Below are 11,684 nucleotides of genomic sequence, written 5' to 3'. Positions count from 1 at the left end.
TTACTTCAAATGAGCTCTCCAACTCTTCAGGCTTTCAGAGTTTGGGTTAATAATTAGGTAAATGAAGTGAAGAAGACAGACAGTTGTATCTATTATCTGTTTTTGAAGGAGGGTTGAGGATGATTTTAGCGCTGATGGCTGGCTTGATTGTTCGTTTCATTCACCTGTCAAGCTCTGCCCAGCTTTAATCCATTGCTCATCTGATTCACCTGCTCCTGCTTCTATTTAGACCCTTGGTTGCAGCCATCAGTGCCAGATTATTCTTGAACCTTTGGTGTTGAGAGTTCTGTAGCGTTTCTATAGTGTTCTGATCCGTTTCTGTATTTGGACCTTTGAGCCTGCCTGCCCCTGTCTGATCTGTTTGTCTGGCCTGTCTTTGGACTCCTGTTGGATTCTTCTGTGGGCTGAACCTGGATCTGCCTCTTGACTTTGCCCTGTGGATTATTCTGCCTTCTTTGTTTCAGCTCAGATCTGATCTCCTGTCAGTTCTGCAGCCTTCTAGGCTTCTGCATCTGGAACTCTCTGGCACATCCGCTGTGTCTTGTCAGCCAACCGGCAGGATTCAACCTCATTTTCTGAGCACAGAGTTAAATTTCAAACCAGGTTAGTGACTCACGCATTCATAATCATCCTTCGTCAGATTATCATAGTCACTAACGTGTGTTTCTCTCCGATAGACGTTCCTTTCTTTAATAAACACTTTCAAAGTATTCCACTGTCTGTCTTGCCTAAATTCTGGGTACTACTTTCTGAGAACTTTACAGAATTTTTGAGAATATTATGGCCAAGAGTTTTTGGTAAATAATTATTGATAGGTTCACCTCTGAAAAGCAACACAGCCTCCATTGCTGCCTTTGTCAGATGTCATTGGGTATTTTGTGATTCCGGCAAAATATCTAAGAAATGAAAGTGTTATGTGCTGCCATGAAGTGTTTTTAAACACTTAAGGCCTTTCACCATCAGTTGCTACTCCCTCCCCATTCACTTCTCGCTCCATTTGTGTGGCGGATGGTCGGTCATATTGAGTCGCATCTGAAACCAATTAAGTACGAGTGGCTTATAAGGCCCTTAAGAGCGAGTGAGGAACTGTTTCCCACTCATGCAGCACGTACTGCACCAAACTGTGGTTGGCATGGAGGAAAAAATGTATAAATGCAAGTTCTGCATGCTCTGCACACATTCCCTGAGTAGAGAAGAACATTATCAACAAACTGCAGGCTATAAAAATCATTTTCTTAAAGGAACAATTTTTCATAAGTGAACATTCTCAATATGTGAGCCTAATTAAATACTTATTTTGTCAGTTAAAGTAGCCCTGATATTAACATTTATAATTTCAGGTTACAAAGGTTAAACTCAACAGCATATGTTAAGTTATTGTTGATGCAGCAGCATTAACACACTTGTTAACCGTTTTGCGTCTTTAGACATACTTAAACATATGTCTTCCGGCAGCCGATGCATTATAGCGATACTTAGAGCTTAGACTGCTACAACGGTGAAAACAGCTTTCTGCTCTGGCAGTGAGAGCAAAGGCCATTTTAAAAGCGGAGGCTGTAGTTTTACCCTACAGCGCCATCAAGAGGACTCGGTTCAGCATGAGTAGTGGATAGGGGGAGGGAGTAGCCACCTACTTGGAAAGGCCATTAATCTATCCTAGTATCTGCTTGACGTCGTCTAAAGGTTTGGTCCCATGTGATTTGATGATCATCTCCCCCTAGTGGACTGGAGCACTTCAGTAATGCGGAGCTAGTTTGCAGCTTTTCTTAACTTGCTCCTGTCTTTGTTACTTGCATCATTTTTTACTTTTGTTTCTTTTATAGAATGGCATCCTCAATGTCTTTGCAAAGACATTTATGTATTTGCAACATGTTTGCACCTCTCAGGCACCACTGATTTCAGTACAGCATTGCAATGCACATGTTGCAGAGAAGGTCAATGAGCCAAGTTGTTGCCTCTTCTGACCAACAGAATATACTTAGAATTCAGAATCCTCCATCTTTCACTGAAAAAAGCAGAAAGAGGTCCTTAAAAGGTTGATTTGGTTTTCTCATTGTATTGTAAGAAGGAAGAGCAATGCTCTTACTGTTACAACCTAAAAGGCGGAATTGATGTAATTTAACCTATATAAAGAACTAACTTTTAAAATAGTTATTGTCAAACATACTGCTATACCACCTGTAATGCTGAGGACCTTTTAAGGAGTAGTTTTTTTCTTCCATTTCTCATGGTAACGGTCTGTAATGCCATCTCTCCTGTTCCTCCGCAGGGAGGCGGTCTGGGTCAGAGAGGAAGTGAACTCCCCTCGATTCTGGGTTTGATCTGGGGTCGTCTCCCAGTGGGATATGACCAGAGGACGGGAAAAAAGAAGCATCCAGAAGGGATCTGACAGCTAAGCAACTCAGGTGGACTTTTAATGGTGAAGAGCAGGAAATCTGCTCAGAGTACCTGCTTGAGGGTAAAGCTCATCATTTAATTTCAAAATATGTGCATGTTCACGTTTTGAAAACCAGACTTTTCATTGACATGTATTTTTATTTAATTAGAGAATGCAGAATTCAACAAAAAGTAAACTTATTTTAATTAAGGGTTTGTTTCATAAAAAAAATTTAAAAAATCCTTATTGGCCTGGTTGGATCCTTAGCGGTAAGGGTTGCAATCAAGCCTTTCGTCTAACTTCCTATGAGTTTTCTTTTCCAGCACTGTGGAGTACAGTTTGTTCAAACCATTTTGCTGAAATGTTGTAATTCAGTCATAGTTAAGAATTTTCCAGATTTAAGAGCCTTTTTCAAGTCATACCACAGCAGCTCAATAGGGTTCAGGTCAGTACTTTGACTAGGCCCATCCAAAGTCTTTATTTAGTTCTTCTTTTGCCATTCAGAGGTAGTCTTTTGGACAATTGTCCTGTTTCAGAATCCAGGATGGGTTGGCCAGAGGTTCTCCCTCCCTGTGGTAGAACTCATGGTTCCATTTATCCCAGTAAGGTTTTCAGGTCCTCAAGCAATATTTTTCCCCAACATCTTTGTGATGGTTGGGGCAAGAACTCTGACTTTTACTGTGGCTGTGACACTTGTAGGTCTTTAGATATCATTGTGTGGTATTTATCACCTCTCTGATGAGTGGATGCTGCCCCCTTGGGGTACTTTTGGCCTACAAGTCACTAAAGAGAAGATTCCCAACTAATCCATGGTTTCTCCATTTGTAGATAATGGCTCTCTCTGTGGTTTATTGGAGATGCAAAGCTCTAGAAATGGCTTTGTGGCCCTTTCCACACTAATAGAACTGACTCTTTTTCATTTTTCTCTTAAATGTTTGGGATCTTGTCACATTGTCTAGCTTTGAAGGATCTTATGATCTACTTCATGTTGTCAGGCAGGTCTAACCACTGATCTCTATTTTATTCACTGGATGCGGATAAGCCATTGGTAGTACAGAAGTGAAGCCACCAGCCGCCATATTGGTACTCCCTTGTTAGACCGGTCAAAATATAAACAATATGTGCACAACAACATTGAACAACTATGATGTTCTCATTTTCAGGGGGGGTTAAGCCTTAAAAAAAAGGGATAAAATCATCACTTTGACACACGTTTGGTGTTTCAAAGCATAGATTACTTAACTAATAATACAAAAAATAGGCACATCACATTACATAGTCATTATGAAGTCAGTGAAGTCTATAAATCATGTATATTATTCAAATATACAAACATATTATACAAATCCATCACAACAAAATGAATGCGTTAATGAAGAATAATAATACTGATGTGCCAAAAGTGCTTGTGTACATGTACTGATGACATTGTTATGGTAATTACATATAAATGGTTTCAAGATTTTACATCAAGACTGAATTGCAAGTACATGTCTGTTAATGCCAGTTTTTTCCTGTTTGATGATGGAATATGCTTTTATGCTGTGTCTGTGCATTAGCATTTAAAAATGTTTGAGTTTCTTTTTTCCCCCCATCAATATAACATGCAATACGTTTCAGCACAGTACTTTTTCAAATGAGAAATACAACAAACACTACAAGAAAGACAGCGTCATCCACTTAATATTTACTACATTGACATTTTACAGTGAATTACTTTCTATTTTCTAATGTTAGACACAATGTCAATGGCTAACTCAGTCAATATCTACGAGTCAGTCCGAGATAGCCAGACTAATGCTGCACTACATACTATACAATACAATACATCGGCATTAGTTAGTACATCCACTGACTGTGAAATTACTTGTGAAACATCTTCCCACAGCAGCAAACTGCTTGTTTTTGCAGACGTAGGCATTTTTACTGCGCAACTCTGTGGGAGTGGGGAGTACCAATATGGCTTCACCTTTTTAGTGCTATCAGCAATCCAGTGAATAAATAGAGATCAGTGAGTCTAACTGAAGTGATTTCCAGATGCAGAACAGGTGTGAACAGGTGTGAGAAACCGGTTGAGTTTTAACCTGGGGGACAACATTTATTTCATAATGGGCCACAGAAGTTTGGTTATTTTCCCCCTTGACTATGAGAACCTTAAATTTAAAACTTTATTTATTGTTAAAGTTTTTGTCTTTGACAAATATTCAAAACTGTTGATGTTCTTTAACCTTCAAGTTAGAAAAAAAATCATAAAGGGTACAAACACAGTAAATTCTCATCTCATGTTAAGTTTTATGGAGTTAGTTTTTGTGGATTTTCATTTCTATTTCAATTGAACATCAAATTAGTCTAGAAATGAACTGAATGTATTTTTTTTTTATATGATCTATTATTCTAATGTTCTAAGTAATGCCACCAGTACCTTAGATTGAACCTTTTCTCATGAGTCACATGCATCTGGGAAGTTGTTTTTTGGTCATTATCTTTTGACCAAAGGTTAGAAACATGGATGGATCTATAAATTGTGAGGCTATCTAATGATCCATCTGCCTCTCCTTTCTCTCCTCACTCATGGATTGAATAACAAGATGGCTGACCTTTTTTATGGCGAGATTAACTGTTTCCACCAGAAGAGGAGGCCCACCTTTTTCCGACTGAAAACCTTTGCCTCAGACTTGGAGAAAAATCTCAATCCATCTCTTTCCACATCAGCCAAGAGTCAGAAAAGTTAACATATAAAACGAAAAACCTCATCTGCAGAGATAAGGCCCGAAGTTCCCCAAAGTGACACATTGCTCATCAAGAATAAGAAGGGGATAAATTGGGCAGAGAAGATGGGGAAAAGTAAAGTAAACAACCAAAGAAAATTTCACAAGGAAGTTCAAAGGAAGTTAAAGATTCTTTATTTGAAGTACATTCCCCCCCGAGAGTTAAAAACATCCCACAGAAAACTGATAAAAAACAAGGATACTGGCCGGAATCTCTCCTTGTTTTTATTAGAAAGCTGTTGAACAACAGGAGCCGATAACATTTAGACCAAATCATAACGAGAGGAAATAAAGTAAGAGGAAAACTGCACAGCTTTCAACATTGGTCTTTTATGGAGCACTAACCGCTAATGCTGTGGGTGGGTTTGTAGTTAGAGCCCTGAGAGTAACGTGAAAGAAGGGTAAAGTGCTTCATGACTTTTCAGACAAATATCCGATATGTATCTGACAGTTACACATATGGAATGGGCATGACTTAATTTTTTTGGGGAATAAAAAGAAAAAAAAAATGGTGATGTGGGTCGCATTTTCCTGCAGTGGGAATGTATCCAAAGATGCGTAAAAATAATTAGTAAACAGCCCCACAGTACAAAAATGCTTTCTGCGCCCCTGAATTAATGCATTCTTTGGACACGTGTCCTTGGATCAGTTCTTTGTGGATTAGAGGGCTGAAGCAGTCTGCTGTTAGGTCACCATCACTGGGATGCTGCTTTTAAATAGGAGCAATAAACACGGCAGCTTTAGTGTAGATTTATCTGATTTAATCAGAGAGAGATGCAGCTCTTTCATAAAAGGTAAAGAGCCGATTCAGATTCATTAACTATGCTCCCCACGGTCATCTGACTGTTCAGATCACGCTTGGATGAATCGACTTTCTGTTTCAAATCAGATTGTGGTGCGTCGTGGGAGTTGGATCTTACCAACCTGTAGGGAAAGGAGGGAGCTAAAGCTGAGAAATATTGGAACCTGTATTTTCATTTAGCAGATTTTATAACGTAAACTAAGAATTAAAATTAGACAGCTGAGGTCAGGGTTTTTTCCAAATCAAAAATTGGGTGAAGAATAATCATGAGTTTGTTTTTCCAACTTTTGGTAAGGCGCTTGTCTAGATTTGACTAGGGACTAAAAACCCTAGACCCTGTATCAAGCTCTTGCTTTGAACCAAACAGTGTTTAGGATCTTAAGTTTTCAAGTATTGTTTGCTGAGGACCTAAATTATGGCGGGATAAAGGGACAGAAATTGTTCATTGAAGTTTAAAGTCGCAGGAAAGTCATATTTAAATGTCAAATCATTCTGGCTCAAACATGTATATAAATGTACTATTTATGAGACCATATTGTCCCGAAATGTAGAAAATTTCTATTTAAAATAGAAAAATTTAAAATCTGTGTTGTTTTTTTTTTGCTATCTCATGCAGGCCAGTTAGTTATACATCAGCTTATACACCTAAATTCGGCCAATCATATGTTAACGGTCATCTGTCAATCAATTTGTTTTCGGTCATAGCATCTTGATTCATATGTCGCAGCTAATTTATGCAGCTGTTGAAATAAGAATAATTTCCTTTCCCATTGAGTTCCATCACAGTGTTCACGGGGATGGACGTCTGTGTCTTCGGCAGGCGTAGAGCTAACAGAACTGGCAGCGTTGCGAGGCAAGGGCTCAAACATGTACGGCTGGAAGCCTTCTACACCAGGCATCCCCAAACTCGGTCCTCAAGGCCCCCTGTCCTGCAGGTTTTAGAGGTTTCCTTGCTTTAGCACAGCTGGTTATAATGATTGCAGTAGACCAAAAGCCTGTTAATCAGCTTTCAATTAAAATCAGCTGTGCTGGAGCAAGGAAACCTCTAAAACCTGCAGGACAGGGGGCCTTGAGGAGCGAGTTTGGGGATGCCTGTTCTACACCAAACCAAGCTTCTGCCGCCCTGGCGTCCTCTTCCACAACATCTTCGTTGCCGCTTTCCTCCTCTAAATGAAAAATGGATGACGGAGGAGACTCATCCACGACCTCCGACACTAAACTCTCCTCCTCTTGCATGTTTCCGCTGTCCATAGCGTTCCTTGACAGTGTCGTTGCTAAGTCACCAATTTATTGCTACTTGGTTCCAATGGAATTTCCCATTGGGAACCTACTAGCACTAAGTTGCTAACTGGTTAGCAAGATGCTTCCGAGACACCGACCACAACCTAACTTACTTGCGAACCCTCCGCCACAACAATCCCACCCCCTTGATAAATGACCAACTATATTCACTGTATTGATTCGTGCAAAGTCGGGCACCACTCGGGAGAATTAGGAAATGCAACGGTTGGAACGGCTGTTTCACTACGACTTTAATGATAAAGAAAAATTAAAAACCTTCAGGGCAATACAAAACGATACAGGAAACAACAGCAGAAATAGAAAATATGATAACCAGCTTAAATACAATGCAGACGCGTTTCTTAGAGGAAAACCAGGGGAGAATGGAAACTTTGCAAAAGAAAGAAGAACCAGGGAGATTAGAAAAATAGCTACATACAAACAAGGAATAATTCGAGGAACAATCCACACCAGTTAATCAGAGCTGAATGCAAAACACACATAACTTCTAACAAACAACTCAAAATAAAGATTTTATACTAAAGTAATCATAAAAACTGTAAAATCATGACAAATATCTCTTCTTCAAATCCCTAAAGCATGTGGAAAAAAAACTGCTACAACACAAGGATAAAGATCTGGTCCACTGCTCCATGACCGGATAAAGCCTCTCTGCTCGCCTTAGTTTCAGTATTTGGAAGTCAATAAGCAGTGAGGGGTGAATGTGGGACGCTGACTGCTCAATCAAACTGAAAGAGCTCAATTTAAAAACCAGTCTACCAATAAACTAATCTGTTCAGGATGTTTCACACGACTGGCCCAAAAAGAAACTTCCTCTCTGTCAGACATCATTCCGTCTGTCGCTCTCATCAAAACTTTCCTCAACAAGAAAATCCTTTCATGTTCTTATAGTCCTGATGAGTCTGACAGCTGATGTTGTCAGTATTATTAAGTTTTCAAGCTGTCACTTCTGCAAAAAAGAAGGAAGAATACAGAAAGCATTTACTGTTGAACTTCCAGTGGAGAGTCGGTCAAGCAGAGGGAGAACTCTTCCTTTTTTTTTGCTGCTCTGACTCCATGGTGGGAACAACTGATTGTTTGCTTTACCTCCTGCGGTCAGAAGCCTGGAGAAGATTGCTCTCCTACTGTGGTGAGCACTGCACGGTGACTGATGGCTCGGTGTGTCTGTGTGCGCCTACTTGTGCCCCTTCTGTTTGCGTGAAGTTTATTCTCATCAAATGTGGGAGTTTGAGCTCAGCTCCTGAAGTTGACACAAAGGACGTGTTCATAAAGCGTGCCAATGCAACCGTGGAAGCGCCGTGAGCGTCTAATTTGTGCCGGTGTGAGTAGCTGAGCTTGTGCAGGTGTGTGGGTGAGAAACAAAACTCTTCTAAAGGCAAAGTGGGCGAGAAGGTGATAGGAAAAAGACTTCGAATATACCAAGCGACAAGAAAAAATAAATAAATAACAGCAATGGACTTTGTAGTCGATGGGTCTGAAATTGAATTTGTGCCTCAGCCCTGTTCACCTGGCATGTCGCAGCGGGTCACATCATTCCAGCTCTACCTGCAGCAAATTCAGCCTCACCCCGCTCACTTTGCTGACCCCGTAATGGCTAAAACGAAGCCATTAAAGTGTCTCGTCCAATTACAGAGCCACTTTATCTGACACACGCAGTCATATTCTGCAGCAGGCAGTTCGTCTCTGATCTGTTAATTCATAGTGAGTCGCCCTCACCAGGAGCTATCATAAAACTTTAATGTCTCTCAAAGCCTCGCCTCGGTCTAACCATCATGTAAAACGAAGAGAAATCCACAGAGTGACCCCAGGCTTCCCCATTAGCCCTTCACCGCCAGAGACTGCACAGCAGCGCTGCTCATTCTTCTCTATTTTTATCACATCTTCCTGGTCTCCTACTTGTTTGTTTTAGATTCTGCTGGCGCTGTGGTCCCTTGGCTCAGTTTGAGTCGCTTTAATTCAGCTCAACTTCAGAGATTATAGAGAAGTTAGTCAGAGCAAAATCACCCAAAAGTAATAGTAATTTTCTAATCAGAGAAACAGAAGTCCATCCATGAAAAGCCTGCATAAAATCTTTTATCATTTTTGCTACAGTATTAACATCTATTGATGTTTTTCAGTTTGTTGCATTAGAACAAGACAAGAAATAGTGCATCAGGGCTCGATGTTAACCATTGTCCGGAGAGTACAAATTTCATTGCATTTGCCCGCCAGGCAAGTGCAATGATCAAAAAAATAAATAAATTATTTATCATCAAAATTACTTTTAAATCACCGACATTCGCTTAAAAAAGGACCCAGAAGCGTTGCCGGCGCCATTTTTGTTGTTTTGTACACATTCTCGCGTGATTTGAAAAAGCCGTGAGATTTTCCGCCAGATGGTGTGATTTTTGCCCGGGAATTGGTGCGAATCAGTGTTGCCAACTCAACGACTTTGTCGCTATATTTAGCAACTTTTCAGACCCCTCCAGCGACTCTTTTTCAACAAAGCGACTAGCGACAAATCTAGCGATTTTTCTGGTGTCTGCCGTGGGCAGCCGCCAGGCAAGTGCAATGATCCAAAAAAAAAAATGTATCACTCAAAATTACTTTTAAATCACAGACAGTCGTTTAAAAAAAGGACCCACATGCGTTTCCGGCGCCATTTTTGTTGTTTTGTACACATTCTCGCGTGATTTGAAAAAGCCGCGAGATTTTCCGCCAGATGGCATGATTTTTGTCCGGGAATTGGCGCGAATCAGTGTTGCCAACTCAGCAACTTTTTCGCTATATTTAGCGACTTTTCAGACCCCTCCAGCGACTCTTTTTCAACAAAGCGACTAGCGACAAATCTAGCGACTTTTCTGGTGTCTGCCGTGGGGAGCCTCACCCGGCCCAAACCCGTTCTCCCGCTTCCGCAGGAGTCCCTCTCAGCGCTGCAGTCTGAGCCACAGCATGTTTACCCTCAGCATCAAGACTGCAAATGAGCCGCGCACATGCGCTGGGATTGACGGCGCAGGTTGATCATGCTGGACTCAGCTCCCTCAGTTGCTGAACCTGCCATAGGGAACCTTGACCAACATGAAGATGACCCGCCCTTTCTGTGAGCAGGCAAGCACAGCCTACTATCGTAACTCTAAAGCCAGCATACTGTACACTGTACAATTTTTGGCTGTTTTCAGGCCAATTCTCCAGCAGTATTTTCTAAATAAATATCAGGTTGGGTCCGAATTAGCCAGCAGGTGGGTCCGTGGTCCGCTAATCTGTGACCTCTGACCTAGAGGATTTTTTTTTTTAAAGTTTAGGAAGGGCAAGCCATCCAAGAGACCTGAAAGTCACAGGTTCAAATTGTACAAAAAAAAGTAAAAAGCAGGAGTACATACTACAGGATGAAAAAAAGGAGAGGAAACCAAAGCAGTTACAGTTCTAATCCTGACTCATGGGACGCCGAAATGGACTCAGACTGCCACCTAGTGGCTATAGTAGTCACATGTTTTTCACACAATATGTGAAACACGCGGAGCGTGAGTGAAGTGTCCATTTCCAACCAGCGCCCACTGTATGACTTTTGTGAAGAAAAACAGCAGCTGTTAGTGGAACAGTTGGAGCTCATCCAGTGCAGCAAAACAAACAGAGCAGCCATCTCTGCCAGAGGGGAAGACTAGTTGCTGGACTACACTGCCCTCCTTCCAACATAGCAAAATAAACCTCAGTGTTATAGTAAGTTACCTGTCAAGCAGAAAACCTGCATCTTCTGCATGTTTTGGAGCCTCGTTTCCTCATAAATTATTTCCACCTGTGAAGAGCTACAAAGATGCAGCCTCTTGTTTTCTCCCAGTTATTACTAACTTTTCTTTTTGGGGGTTTTCTTTTACTATAGAGTGCTGCTGATAGAATAAAGTGGGAGGTAAAATGAGCTATTTTTATTTTTGCTTGTTTAAAATGCTTCACCACGAAACACATTTCCAGATAAATAGGTAAGTAAACCTTATGTTAACAAATTTGTTCCCTTTCGGCAACCGTAATTAAAAAGGGCAACGCAACACGCAACATCTCCCACTGTTGCACCGCCCTTTGTATTTAAAAAATTACTAATTCTAAGGTGCTGCAAAGTGCATTGGATAGCGCTGTTGCCAGTGCTGTTGCCTTGTAGCAAGAAGGTTCCAGGTTTGATTCCAGGTCCATGGTCTTTTTGCATAGAGTCTGCATATTCTCCATGAGCATGCTTGGGTTCTGTCCAGGTACTCTGGCTTCCTCCCACAGTCCAAAAACATGACTGTTAGGCTACCTGGCTTTTTTTTTTAAATTATCCTTAGATGTGTGTGTGCATAAATGGTTGTTTGTCCAGTATGTCTCTGTGTTGCTCTGCGAGAGAGATACACCAGCATAACCTGACTCCGCCAGATGGATTAGCTCCGCATATCCATCTGAAAACCTTCCGTTGAAGTAATTTTGGGAA

This window comes from Cyprinodon variegatus, unplaced genomic scaffold (assembly GCF_000732505.1).
Source record: "Cyprinodon variegatus isolate N-32 unplaced genomic scaffold, C_variegatus-1.0 Scaffold160, whole genome shotgun sequence".
Lineage (NCBI taxonomy): Eukaryota > Metazoa > Chordata > Actinopteri > Cyprinodontiformes > Cyprinodontidae > Cyprinodon > Cyprinodon variegatus.
This window is presented reverse-complemented; position numbering follows the sequence as displayed.